The 13,351-nt window shown below is 32.1% G+C and overlaps 1 protein-coding gene and 1 pseudogene across 1 annotated transcript in view; both read right to left on the bottom strand.

Annotated features, from left to right (window-relative positions):
- LOC114335103 (kinesin-like protein unc-104) overlaps positions 1 to 6,517 on the bottom strand; it is a 380,719-nt gene extending 374,202 nt beyond the window's left edge. Inside the window, exon 1 of the mRNA XM_050655714.1 lies at positions 6,420 to 6,517. The gene's annotated coding sequence lies outside the window, so the exon portion shown is untranslated. The remainder of the gene's footprint in view (positions 1 to 6,419) is intronic.
- Positions 6,518 to 9,927: 3,410 nt separating this feature from the next.
- On the bottom strand, positions 9,928 to 10,046 carry LOC114335104 (5S ribosomal RNA; annotated as a pseudogene).
- Positions 10,047 to 13,351: the final 3,305 nt, after the last annotated feature.

Raw genomic sequence — 13,351 nt, 5'->3', positions numbered from 1 at the left:
AAAGTGAGGCAACAGTACGTCGGTAATTCGACACTGACAGTGACGTTTATACTATCAAAAATAATAATTTTTATACACATAGTCGCGAAATGTTGCCAAGTCAGTGACGTTCGATTTCTTGTTATAAAAAAATCGATTTTTAGTAGTTCCAATGTGACACAAAATCTAGGCACGGGATAAAAAAGTTTATTTGAAGAAAGTGTATTTTTTTGTCTTTCTAAATATCGGTACAGGCTCCTTTTTTCAATATTTTATTTAGTTATAGAGTAATTTCCACATACTAACATATTTCTGAAATTGGGCTCTGTACCGCCGTTCTTTATTATATTACGAATATGTGTGCCAAATATCTCGACAAAATATTCAAAATTACAGCCGCAATCTTGGAACGCGTTTGTTGCTACCTGTTGATCGCTACTGTTTGCTCTTAAGTACCTATATGTTTAAAATATACTGAATTCGCTCAGCCGAGATTCATTTTGACACATTCGGAATAGGAAACATACAACAGAAAAATTCATACCTCACACTATTAACTACTCAAAGCAACTATATCTTTCATTAAAAAAAGAGTTATTAGAAATAGTGGGAGTGTATACTAAACTTATAAAATTTTGTGGAATTTATTTCTACAAAATATTTTTATTTTGTACAAAAAATAATTTTCTCATTTGTATCAATACAATTATAATGGTGTAAATAAATAATTATTGGCAAAGTATTCAACCTAATATAAACATTAATAATATTGAAAAATATTAAAAATATTAATAAAAGATTTTTAAGTTGAAAACTTATTGGTCCATTTCCCTGGTAACACCTCCATGGCTTCTAAAAATTGCAAGCCAGATGGATGCTGAAGCGAAGAAGACAAGAGGGAATTCAAAAACTTACAATTCACGACCTCGTCTGTTCAGTTAGTTAGGGAGTTACTCAAATGAGTAAAGACCAATATAAAAATAAAATAAAAATTTCATTTTTATTCAGTTGCAATGCGAAGGCAAAACTGTCTTATTTTTCACTTCGAACAGGAAGCGCAGACCAGCTCTCTGAATTTCGACTCATTTTGGAGTCATCATCGGAGAAGCGTAGGCCTGCTGCTCTCTGCTCGAAGTGACAAAACCACGAAAGCTAATCCTGCATTGCAACTGACGTTAATGGAGTAGGTGACTAGCGTCATCTGGCCACTGAAAGGCAAAGTTTTCAAGCTATTTCGCCTAGTGAGAACAATAGTGGCGAAACACGAAAATCAACGTTTTTGAGTTAAGTCCATCAACCGACATCTAAATATGCCCTCTTTTATGTGCAATATCGGCTAACAATTATTTAATTTCCTTATTACTAGAGGGCGCCTACAAGTCTTTATAGTATTGTGAATTTGTCAAATATTTTGATGCATTAACGACGAGAGCACACCAAACTTTATATCAACACTGGCGAATCTTTAATTACGCCGTGCTTTAATGTATTTGAAATATTAGATATCTTATTAAAGATAGTAGTGCAATGTGCAATAGTGGCGAATGAGCACTTTTATCTGTGTGGTCGTTTTTGCTTTTGTGGTTTTTTTTATAAAACTTCTTATAGAGAAACTTAGTTTCAATCGTTCTTAGGTACTTAGAAATAGGAAATAAAGAAAGCGACTATCCACTTTGGATCAGTATTGTTTAATTCCACACTATCGAGAACCAATATTCATTTCCAAAAATAAGTCTTACAAAATAAATCAATTCCTTCTACCCACAATCATTTCTTTAGTAGTTTGAAATACGAAACATATATACGAAACATATGAAATACCATATAATATGTGAGTGAATTGATGAATTTAATTTTATTATTCATAGTTTTTTTGCTTACTTTTTATCTTTTATTAAGTATCACGTTTATCGTTTTCTTGTTAACAGACATAATGTTAATAATTTTTACTTAAGATCTTATTTTGTTATTTTTCTATTGTACTTTAGTTTCATTTTGCGAATAAATGTTTGGTGTGTACAATAAAATATTTTATTTGATGCGTTTAATTTATTTTTAAAAGTAAATTTTTTAATTATTTAAGCAAGCAAGCAAGCATAGTAACTTAACCCAGCCTGAGAGACTTGCTCACCCCTGGAGAATGACATTCGGGTGATACAATTCATTGGGGCGAGGAGGATTAACTCCCGTAAGCAGGAATCACTCCACCCCGCTTCAATGCTCCAGACCATCCACTTACCCCCTGATAGCACTCTGATGCGCTATAGGGGCTCTCAATCAGCAAAGTGCTTATCATATGGGAGTCTTGGATACACGGACTCCCATATGAAATCCTACCCCGATCAATGCAGGCCAGCGTGAGGCGCTCTATTGCCGCTATCTCTAGTGACTTATCTTCGATCTGTTTTGCTTGCTCGGGCGCCGAGTCCCCGCTCTGGGCTATGTCCAGTTCGGTGACTCGGCGCTCATTATTTAAAACAGAAACTAAACTGTTGTAATATAGTAGTAAAGTAGAGTGGCGAAACATCAAATTAAACATCCTCGATAATGCAATAATGGCGTAACGCAGAAAAAAATCACAAATAAATACAATGTCCATCTTTTCTTCAAATAAAATTACTTCTACTAATTGGTTTAAATGACTAGATGCATATTATTAGAAAAATTCTGCAAAATGATTACCTATTAGTCAGTTATACTGTTTAGCAGTTTCATCAAAACTTCAAATAAGATTATCTCTAAATGTTCATTTTGAAGTTTCGTCACTATTGTTCTCACCAGGCTAAACATTAATAATATTGAAAAATATTAAAAATATTAATAAAAGATTTTTTTCTTCAAACTTCAAATAATGATGACATTACTTATCTAACTTGATCCTGTCAAAGTTTGATGTCTCCGCCGGCAGCAGTTTTTTTTCCCATTTCTTTACGGCGGAGGGAAAAATGTTGTCATGGCAACAATATGAAACATGTCACAAAGCAACAATACAAATGTCATTAACAACAATTAAACATCATTCTTATTTATAGTAATATTAAAAGTACAATTAGTTAATGAGGCATTTTCAAAATTGAAAACTGTAACCAACTGTAACCAGGGAGACGCAAATCCCACCGACGACTTAATTATTTTAATTTCTAACATCTAGACGACTTTGATAGTTGTCACAGTTAATTTCGAGTAAAAATAGCGTATGAATTGTACTATTTATGGTTGAAAATTGCTACGTTTGAAGAAAAAATAATATACTTTATTCGGCAAAGAAGCGACTTTTCTTGACTTGCCCTCTATTACGCGCCTCACTTCGTTCGGCGCGTAATATCGGGCGCGTCAAGAAAAGTCATGCTTCTCCGCCTCATAAAGTAATATACTATTAATTGAAAACTTATTCGTCCATTTCCCTGGTAACACCTCCATGGCTTCTAAAAATTGCAAGCCAGATGGATGCTGAAGCGAAGAAGACAAGAGGGAATTCAAAAACTTACAATTCACGACCTCGTCTGTTCAGTTATTTAGGGAGTTACTCAAAGGAGTAAAGACCAATATAAAAATAAAATAAAAATTCCATTTTTATTCATTTGAAATGCGAAGGCAAAACTGTCTTATTTTTCACTTAGAACAGGGAGCGCAAATCAGCACTCTGAATCGACGATTTTTTATTCTTTTTGGAGTCATCATCGGAGAGGCGTAGGCATGCTGCTCACTGCTCGAAGTGACAAAACCACGAAAGCTAATCCCCGCATTGCAACTGACGTTAATGGAGTAGGTGACTAGCGTCATCTGGCCACTGAAAGGCAAAGTTTTCAACCTAATATAAACATTAATAATTTTTATATATTGTGACAAAACCACGAAAGCTAATCCCCGCATTGTAACTGACTTTATTGGAGTAGGTAACTAGCGACAAAATTATTAATGTTTATATTAGGTTGAAAACTTTGACTTTCAGTGGCCAGATGACGCTAGTCACCTACTCCATTAACTTCAGTTGCAATGCGGGGATTAGCTTTCGTGGTTTTGTCACTTCGAGCAGAGAGCAGCAAGCCTACGCCTCTCCGTTGATGACTTCAAAAGAGTCGAAAATCGTCGATTCAGAGTGCTGGTCAGGGATGCCAGGTCTGGGGAATTTTCCCCATAACTGGGGAAAATTGATAAACTTTGAGGACTGGGGAAAAACTTTTTTAAAACGACTAATATCTGGGGAAATCAAACTGGCTAAAACATGTTATTAAATTTAGTAAAAAATAGTTATTTTAGAAAGTCCATTCCTAATTATGTGAATATTAAATGTTTTACAACGATAAGATCGTGGTGACTGATTCCACATATAGGCCACACTCAATACAGTTTGGTGAATTGTGACTACAGCGAACAATGATATTCCCTGGGGTTCCCTAAATAAAACCGTTCTTGAACGGTTACGAGTATGCGCAGTAACGAGAAATGTGTAACTGCGCATAAATTTTCGTTATTGCGCATGCGCGTAACGGTTCAAGAGCGGTTTTGTATCGAATTGGAACAAACCTTATAAGTCTGGGGAATTCTGTTGAAAATCTGGCAACTTTCAACACACAATATGGGGAAATAAATTATTTGGGCCTGGCAACGCTGGTGCTGGTTTGTGCTCCCTGTTCTAAGTGAAAAATAAGACAGTTTTTCCTTCGCATTCCAACTGAATAAAAATGGAATTTTTATTTTATTTTATTTTTAAATAATTTTTGATTGGCGTAAGGTTCATATTATTTATGTCTGTTTACTATTAATAATATTGGCTATGAGCAGGTATGTTTGGTTGTGTAGTAATTTCCAGTCACGTCTATCAACCTAATTTCCCAAAAAAAATACCAAAGTCACTAGACAGTTGTGTCTCAGATTAGCGAATCGACTTTATAAAATTTAAAATTTCCCTTATAAATTTGTATTACCGCTCAATATTAAAATTTAAATATTAAACATTTTTCCGGACTCCCCTCCCTTCCGCTGGGTGGCAAACCCCCAGACCCTCCGGTAGGAGGCCCCCAGATCACGTTTGCCCCGGGGCCCCCAACATCGTACTTACGGCCCTATTAGGATTTTAAAAAAGTTTCATTTAAAAAGCTTAAGAGGAAACAGTAGCGATGAACAGGTAGCGAAAACGCGTTCCAAGATTGCGGCTGTAATTTTGAATATTTTTTCGAAATATTTGGCACACGTATTCGTAATATAATAAAGAATGGCGGCACAGAGCCCAATTTGAAAAATATATTAATATGTGGAAATTACTCTGTAATTAAATACAATATTAAAAAAACGAGCCTGTACCACCATTAAGAAGAACAAAAAAATACACTTTCTTCAAATAAACTTTTTCATCCGATGCCTAGATTTTGTGTCATTTTGGAACTACTAATGAAATTAAAAATTTTAGTAGTTCCAAAATGACACAAAATCTAGGCATCGGATAAAAAAGTTTATTTGAAGAAAGTGTATTTTTTTGTTCTTCTTAATGGGCGGTACAGGCTCGTTTTTTTAATATTGTATTTAATTACAGAGTAATTTCCACATATTAAAATATTTTTCAAATTGGGCTCTGTACCGCCATTCTTTATTATATTACGAATACGTGTGCCAAATATCTCGAAAAATATTCAAAATTACAGCCGCAATCTTGGAACGCGTTTTTGCTACCTGTTGATCGCTACTGTATCACCTTAATAGAGGGATAATGGCGCTTTCCATTTAGAGTTAAGGTTGTTGCCGTTGTGACAGTCCGACCCTGCCTACGTTATAGGATTTATATTTATTATTTATTATGTCAATATTTAAATTTTAGTTCTACTTGATTACCTACATAGGCACATTAGAATTTAAATTTTTCTATAAGTCACATCCAAGTAACTTAATTATTACGTACGTTTTAAATTTGAAGAATTGTAAAATATAATATTTTAAGTCAACACAGCTTGGAACCGATGTCAATGATGGTCGCAAATTTAAAAATAAGTATAGGTTAGGTATAACATGGTAAAACCTTCTCAGGCCCTTTATACAATTTTTAAAACAAAAAATATTCTCATAAAACTGAAAAATTCCGCAGTTGGCAACATTGCCTTTTCAACCCCCAGTAGCCCAATACAACCCTGTGATGTGGGGGTTTGTAAAATCAATGTTCATGACCTAGCTTCAACCTCTGCACATTAAAAAATCTGAAGAAACAAACAGGCATCAATTTCTCATCAATTATTTAATTTGTAGTTTACAATAACATCACACTTTGTTGATACAGAGATGTGTACAAAACAAAACATTGCCTAATCATATGTGTTTGAAGATACAGTAGCATGAAAAACAGTGAACAAGAGGCCAGTTTTAAACTTAATTCCGCAATGTCGCTTCGAAGTTTTGAACTGAGTCATTTATATGTTACCTTAGTTATATAAAACAATTAAAAAACTTACCTTATTGTCTTTATTTTCTCCGAAAAAACCGTAGTTTCATCACAAGAAAGACCACTTTGACATTTCTAACGAAAATCGATGGCACCTGCGCACTTAAAGTGGGAATGACCCTGTCCCTGGCGCTGTATATTCGGTGTGCATGCACAACACAAACTACGCAGATCCGTACTGACATTTTCTCATACCTATCAGAAAAATTAATTTTATAATTTTTTTCTACAACCGTCTTAAAAATGCTGCTTTAAAGCACTATTGTTTGTTTTTTAACCAAGAGGAGTGATTCAAATTTACCGCGCTGTATTGCTAATTTGTAATTGGTCCAACCTCAGGCAAGTTTACTCCACTGTTATAAAATTTTGACACTAATGACATTTATCAAATTTTGACACTAGTGACATTTCATAGGTTAATTAAGTTATACCTGCGATTTTTGTGTTTTCTGTGTTATTCCTTTAATTTTTAGATTGTTAGTCTACTTTTGTATAAAAAGCAGTTGTTTTTGGAACTCTTTAGCGACGTATTAATTTAATATAATATTTATGGATTACTGTTGAGGGCCGACTATATCAACCAAAAAAGAAGATGAATTTGGTTATTATTCTATTTAGTGACTTTCATGGGTGTGAATTTGTCTTTTTAGTTTACTCCTACTGGTTAAAAAATATAAGGCACTGCCATAGCCACCTTTACTTAACAAGCCATGAAGTTGAAACTTGGCAACATCTAATGGTAAACCGGTTTAGTCTGTCAGTTCTCATTTGTTTGTATACAATATTCACCATATTTACATATAAACTGAAAAATTTTACAATATTTCGTGCTACAAATTATAAAGAGCTTTAAAAAGTATGTTATTGAGATGATTCTAGTTCAAACAGCATGTTTGTTGCAGTAAAGGAGAGACAACTGGAGCAGATTACTATGATTATTTGCAAAGAGATGGTATGTGCTTAGCAACGGATTCAGTAAAATTTATTTATTACATATCACCTTTGTTCAATATTTGAATTTATTATTAACGATCCTAATCTTAAAAAATTATTTTTGCAAAACAAATATTGTCACCTGATGTTATTTTGTTCTTTGGTAATGAAAAGTTTACAACAGCATGAAGGATTTCACTTAAATTTTGAATGTTAGTGTGAATGTGGGGAAAATACCTTCAAAGTTTATTCTGCTGTTATAAAAATCATGTGTAATATTGTTTTAGATAATTATACAAAAATACCAGCCATCAAAGTAATGAATCCTCAAAAAAGTATAAAAATAAAAATAACGATAAGGGCGATAACAAAAAAGAAAGTTATATACTCTAAACCCCAAAAATGCACATGAAACATTGTGAGCAATTGTTTTTATAGTTATTTCTAGCGATATTCTGTATATAATTTAAAATAATATATTATTTATTTAAAATAAAGTATTTTACACATATTCTTGTCATTGTTTTTTGTATAATAAACGTTACTTGCAAGGAATTACTTTTAATTTGATTTTGTAAAAGCTTTTAATTAATATATTTTCCTGTTCGACTCAAAAAATACTATAAATTTTACTTGAATTTGTACTTTAAAATCGTGGTTTCGAAAGCGGTAGTCTGAAAGTCAGACTACCGACGTCATCAATTGCGACGTTGCCTTTTTCTCTTCATGGCTTGTAAAGTAAAGGTGACTGTGGCACTGCAGTTAAAAGTGAATTGTCAAATTGTGAAACGTCAAAATATTTTTATTTCATTCATTAACATTAAATATTACAAGTATTACAACTTGCGCAATTTGAAAAAGGTGGTTTAAAAGGTTTCTTAAAATTTAATTTAAACTGTATTATTGCATTTTTAACACGTTTGTAGACAAAAACTATTAAAATTTGTTAGAATATATGTACAACAATAAATGTAGATATTTACGTATTGACAGTATAGGCAGTTTTGATGTAATGTCAAGAAAAATATAAAAATGGAATGTCAGTCAAGTTCAAGTAAAAGTTTTTGTAGCTATTGTCCTGTAATTGAGAATGAATAAATTATAATTGTTGATATATAAAACGTTTGTAGAAAAAATATTGTATGATATAAGTGTTAAAAAGTATATTTTTAAGGCACTCATGTGAATTGTAGAATTCGCTTCGCTCATTCTGCAAACTTTCACTTGCTTGCCTTAAAATTGTACTTTTAACACTTATATCATAAATAACTATTTGAGGATTTTTTCCCAAAGCCATCAGTTTTGAAATAATAAATTTATTGATTTCATTGGCACTCTATTGTATAATTATACTTTTGCTACATACTGTATTTTGTTTCTGATTTATTTTGTCTTTCCTTTGCTAAACGTTAGAATACATCATCATCAATGGTGCTACATCCCTATAAAAGAGCCTCGACCTTTCCGAGTCTATTACGCCAGTCAGTTCTATGCATTGCCAACTGTTGCCAGTTTGCTGGGCCTATTTTTCTACCGTCCTCATCTACACCATCCTTCCTTCTGAGTTTTGGTCTACCCCTATTTCTACTTCCCACAGGTTGTGACATGAGGATTCTTCTATGAGGGTTCTTCTGCTGTGATCTATTTTTATAAGAAATACTACGTCTTTTTACCGCCAAATATATGTTTATAATATCTGTGGTATATCGTATATCTCGTAGTTGTACCTCCTCCTTAAAACACCATTTTCACAGACGACACCGAATATTCCTCTCAGGATTCCTCGTCAAATATAAGCAGGAGGTTTTCATCTGCCTTGGAGATGGTCCATGTCTCCGATCCATATGTCAACACTGGTTTGATAAGGGTTCTGTATATGGTTATTTTTGTTTCTTGACATACGTATTTGGACAATATAAATTATTTAAGAAAGTTATAAGATTTCACCGCTACTCCCGCACGATCGTTTCTCGTATCCCCTAAAATTACTTGCACATAGCGAATAATCCAAATATGATATTAAAGGTGAAAAATTTGACATCGGAGTTCCGGTTCCAGAGTTATTCAACGATATATCAAAGACACGAACAAATATATACTTCTAGTTTTTATATTACTTCCGGTTAAAATGTTCTAACCAGAAGTGGCACATTATATTCGCAGAAAAATACACGTGATATATCAATTTACGTGTATTAAAAAGTCGAGGTCGAATATTTAGTTCCGGTATTGATGTCATTCCCGGTTAAAAAGTTATGACCGGAAGTTGGGCAAAAATGATTACAAAGTAATCAAATCGTGCACCTATCAATCGACAGAAAGTTAATGAAAAGTTCAAATTTATCAAAATCTACTTATATCAAAATCAAGTACCTAGGTAACCAAATTGTGCAAACGATTAATGCCAGTTATGCTTTTAAGCCTTCTTTTCCATCTTCTTAAATGGAATTAAACTTATGCGTTATGATGTACTAAAATTTATAAAATATACCAAAGTTCTCTAATATTACGCTTTTTTGCCGATGGTCTAGTTTTAACCTTATTACAATAATATCATAAATTAAACAAATAAAAAAAAATGAAGGCAACACAAACATGCGATGTTCCCAAGCGGTCACCCACCCAAGTACTAACCGCACCCGACACTGCTTGACTTCGGTGATCGGACGAGAACCGGTATATTCAGTGTGGTATGGCCTCTGTTGATAATAAATAAAACAAATTGATATCAAAATGAAGTAGGTAGTTAACCAAAAATTGTACAAAGGACTAATACCAGTTATGCTTTTAAGCCCTCTTTTCCATCTTTTTAAGAGGCAACAGTAGCGATCAACAGGTATACTGAATTCGCTCTACCGAGATTCACTTTGACACATTCGGAATAGGAAACATACAACACAAAAATTCCTACCTCACACTATTAACTGCTAAAATCAACTTAATCTTTCATTAAAAAAAGAAGAATTATTAGAAATAGTGGGAGTGTCTACTAATCTCATAAAATTTTGTGGAGTTTATTTCTACAAAATATTTTTTATTTTGTACAATAAAGTTGTTCTTATTTGTTATCAATACATTATAATGGTGTAAATTGTAAATAAATAATTATTTATTGGCGTAAGGTTTATGTTATTTTTATGTCTGTTTACTAATAATAATATTGGCTATGAGCAGGTGCGTTAGTTGTGTAGTAATTTCCAATCACTTCTGACAACTGAACTTCCCAAAAAAGAAATTACTAACGTCAGTAACGTCAGTTTCAAAGTGAATCTCGATTGGCGAGGAACCGCAAAGTGGGCGACGCCTGGTGGCGAATTTGAAAAGCATCAACTCAAGGAAAACATTGACTTGGCCATTAATTTGTGTACATATTTGCGGTCAGTTTATGTTAATTAACAATAATTTCGACTTAAAAAAACTATTGCAGTGTTCCTCAGTATTCATTCCTATTATACTCTACGTAATGACCTAAATTAACCAATGCCTAATCACACATTTTGTTAATTTAACGTTTGTATTAAACGTAGTATTTTTTAATGTTTAAGCGACTGCAAAATTAAATAAATAAATAAAATGTAGTATATATTCTGTACATAGAGTGTACATTGTTATGCAAAATATCCCGACCACTTCGTAATTTCCAGAACACAATTATTATAAAATAAATTCACCTACTTAGTTTCCAAGTTTCCACTTTTTATTTAATTAAAAATTGTTATCTGTTGGTGTAAAATAAACTGTAGTGCACCTATTAATTAAATTAAAAACAAAATAAGAAACCCTAAGATATATTAATAATTTTTAGAACGCTGTGTAATAATCGGGGGTCCTTTTTTATGAAAAAAAGGTAAAAACAAATCAGTAGTTAGCATCAAATTTTAATGAATGCATACAGATAAAACATAATTTTGAGTCGTCTTTAACTTATAAGATGTCTTAGTTGCAAAACTTAGTGGATACTTTGGCAAAACACTCCTGTAATGCCTGGTTGCACCAACAGATCTTAAGCTCCAGCTTAGCTAAGCTCTACTTATAGATAGGGCCTCCTTGAGTATCACTTACGTTGCACCATAATTTTAGATTCTTACCTTATTATCAATTATATCTAGTATTATATTATGGTATTCTTATTGTAATATATTATAATTATATTATATTAATTCTTATGATATTCTCGACTTAAGCTTAAGATCTCTTGGTGCAACCGGGCATAAATGATTTTAATTTAACGTTTTAGAACTGTGACTTCAAATAACAAAATGAATTGTTTTTGAAATTTTGAGCGCCCTCTGTTGGAATTTAATTTTGCGAATTAGTATAGCAGATAGCAACAAACGAGGTGTGTTATTTTGAATATTTGGTCGAGATATTTGGCACACATACCTATTCGTAATATAATAAAGAATGGCGGTACAGAGCCCAATTTGAGAAATATATTAGTATGTGGAAATTACTCTGTAATTAAATATAATATTAAAAAACGAGCCCTGTACCGCCATTAAGAAGAACAAAAAAATAAACTTTCTTCAAATAAATTTTTTATCCCATGCCTAGATTTTGTGTCATTTTGGACCTGCCAAAATCTTTTATTTCTAACAAGAAATCGAACATAGTATAACTAATAACTAATTAGGCAACATAGAGAAATTGTTACTGTCATTTTGACAAATCTGCGTCAGATTTTCTCTTATCTGTTCTGTTATCTTTATCGATATCTGTTCAATGCAGTAGTGTATTATTTTAAGAATTCGTTATTCTTGTTTCATAGGAAAGTAGTGTTTATTTATAGTTAATCAACGAAAACTTTTCGTTTATAAATTCGCAAAGTCTGTGTGTTATTGCGTTGTCGCTCCTGCAATATTTAAAGAAGATTTATCGATGTATTCTTATGTAGTTTTGTCTTCTGAATCCAAATCTGAAAACGGCATTTCGATATCTCTAACCGTCTTCGAGATAATCGACCTCAAAGTCTAAAATGTGACGTCACAATCCTTTTATTTTCTGCCGACACACTAAACGTCAGCTGAAATCGTTGCTAGTAAGTAGGCTAGCTTTTTAATCTGAATTTGACACTTTATGAATGTCAAACTAAATTTTAAATTAAGTATTGATAAATTATCAATGGCATTTGATAATGAATTTAATTATTATAATATAAAATAAATAAAATATGTTCAAAAATACAATTTGAGTATATTTTGAAAGCAATAATTTATTAACTTTAAAATGTTTTATACGAGTATACGGCCTCCCCTTTAATGAGAGTACCTAATGATAAATGGACTGTTCCATTTGTTATGAAATGAAAATTGTTATTATAGTCGGTTCGCTAAACTCAGCCACAAGTGGATAGTGATTTTAGTAGGTATTTTTTTTTGTTTTTGCCAATTTTGACAAAATTAGCAAAATTACTAATTATAGTATTTTTACTACAAAAGCGATATTACGTAGGTCAAAATTTTTGACGTAAGAGAACTGTCAAAACATTAGAATGTGACTTTTCATTATTGCCATGTTTATTATAAACATGGCAATAATGAAAAGTCACATTCTAATGTTTTGACAGTTCTCTTACGTCAAAAATTTTGATTTTTGGTTTATTATAAACATGGCAATAATGAAAAGTCACATTCTAATGTTTTGACAGTTCTCTTACGTCAAAAATTTTGACCTACGTAATATCGCTTTTGTAGTAAAAATACTATATATAGTAATTATTAACTATTTAGTAATTATTTAATTACCGACTAAAATCACTAGCCAGTTTAGCGAACCGACTATATGAAATGTTGTTTGGAATAAAAAAATTATGGTCTGATATGTATGTGCAATTACATCCTTCTAATGGAAAAAAATATTTGAAGATTTTTCTCAAATTATGGATACCAACAACATTTTCATTTATAACTCTTTTATTTTTAATTTGACGAAGAAAAGTTATTCTTCATAAAAAGCTCTACATGGTCTAAGATTTATGATGCAACCATCATATATCAATTTTATTTATTT

The sequence above is a fragment of the Diabrotica virgifera genome, chromosome 7 (genome assembly GCF_917563875.1).
Source record: "Diabrotica virgifera virgifera chromosome 7, PGI_DIABVI_V3a".
Taxonomy (NCBI): Eukaryota; Metazoa; Arthropoda; class Insecta; order Coleoptera; family Chrysomelidae; genus Diabrotica; species Diabrotica virgifera.
The sequence above is the reverse complement of the archived record's forward strand: the minus strand, read 5'-3'. Positions and strand labels throughout refer to the sequence as shown.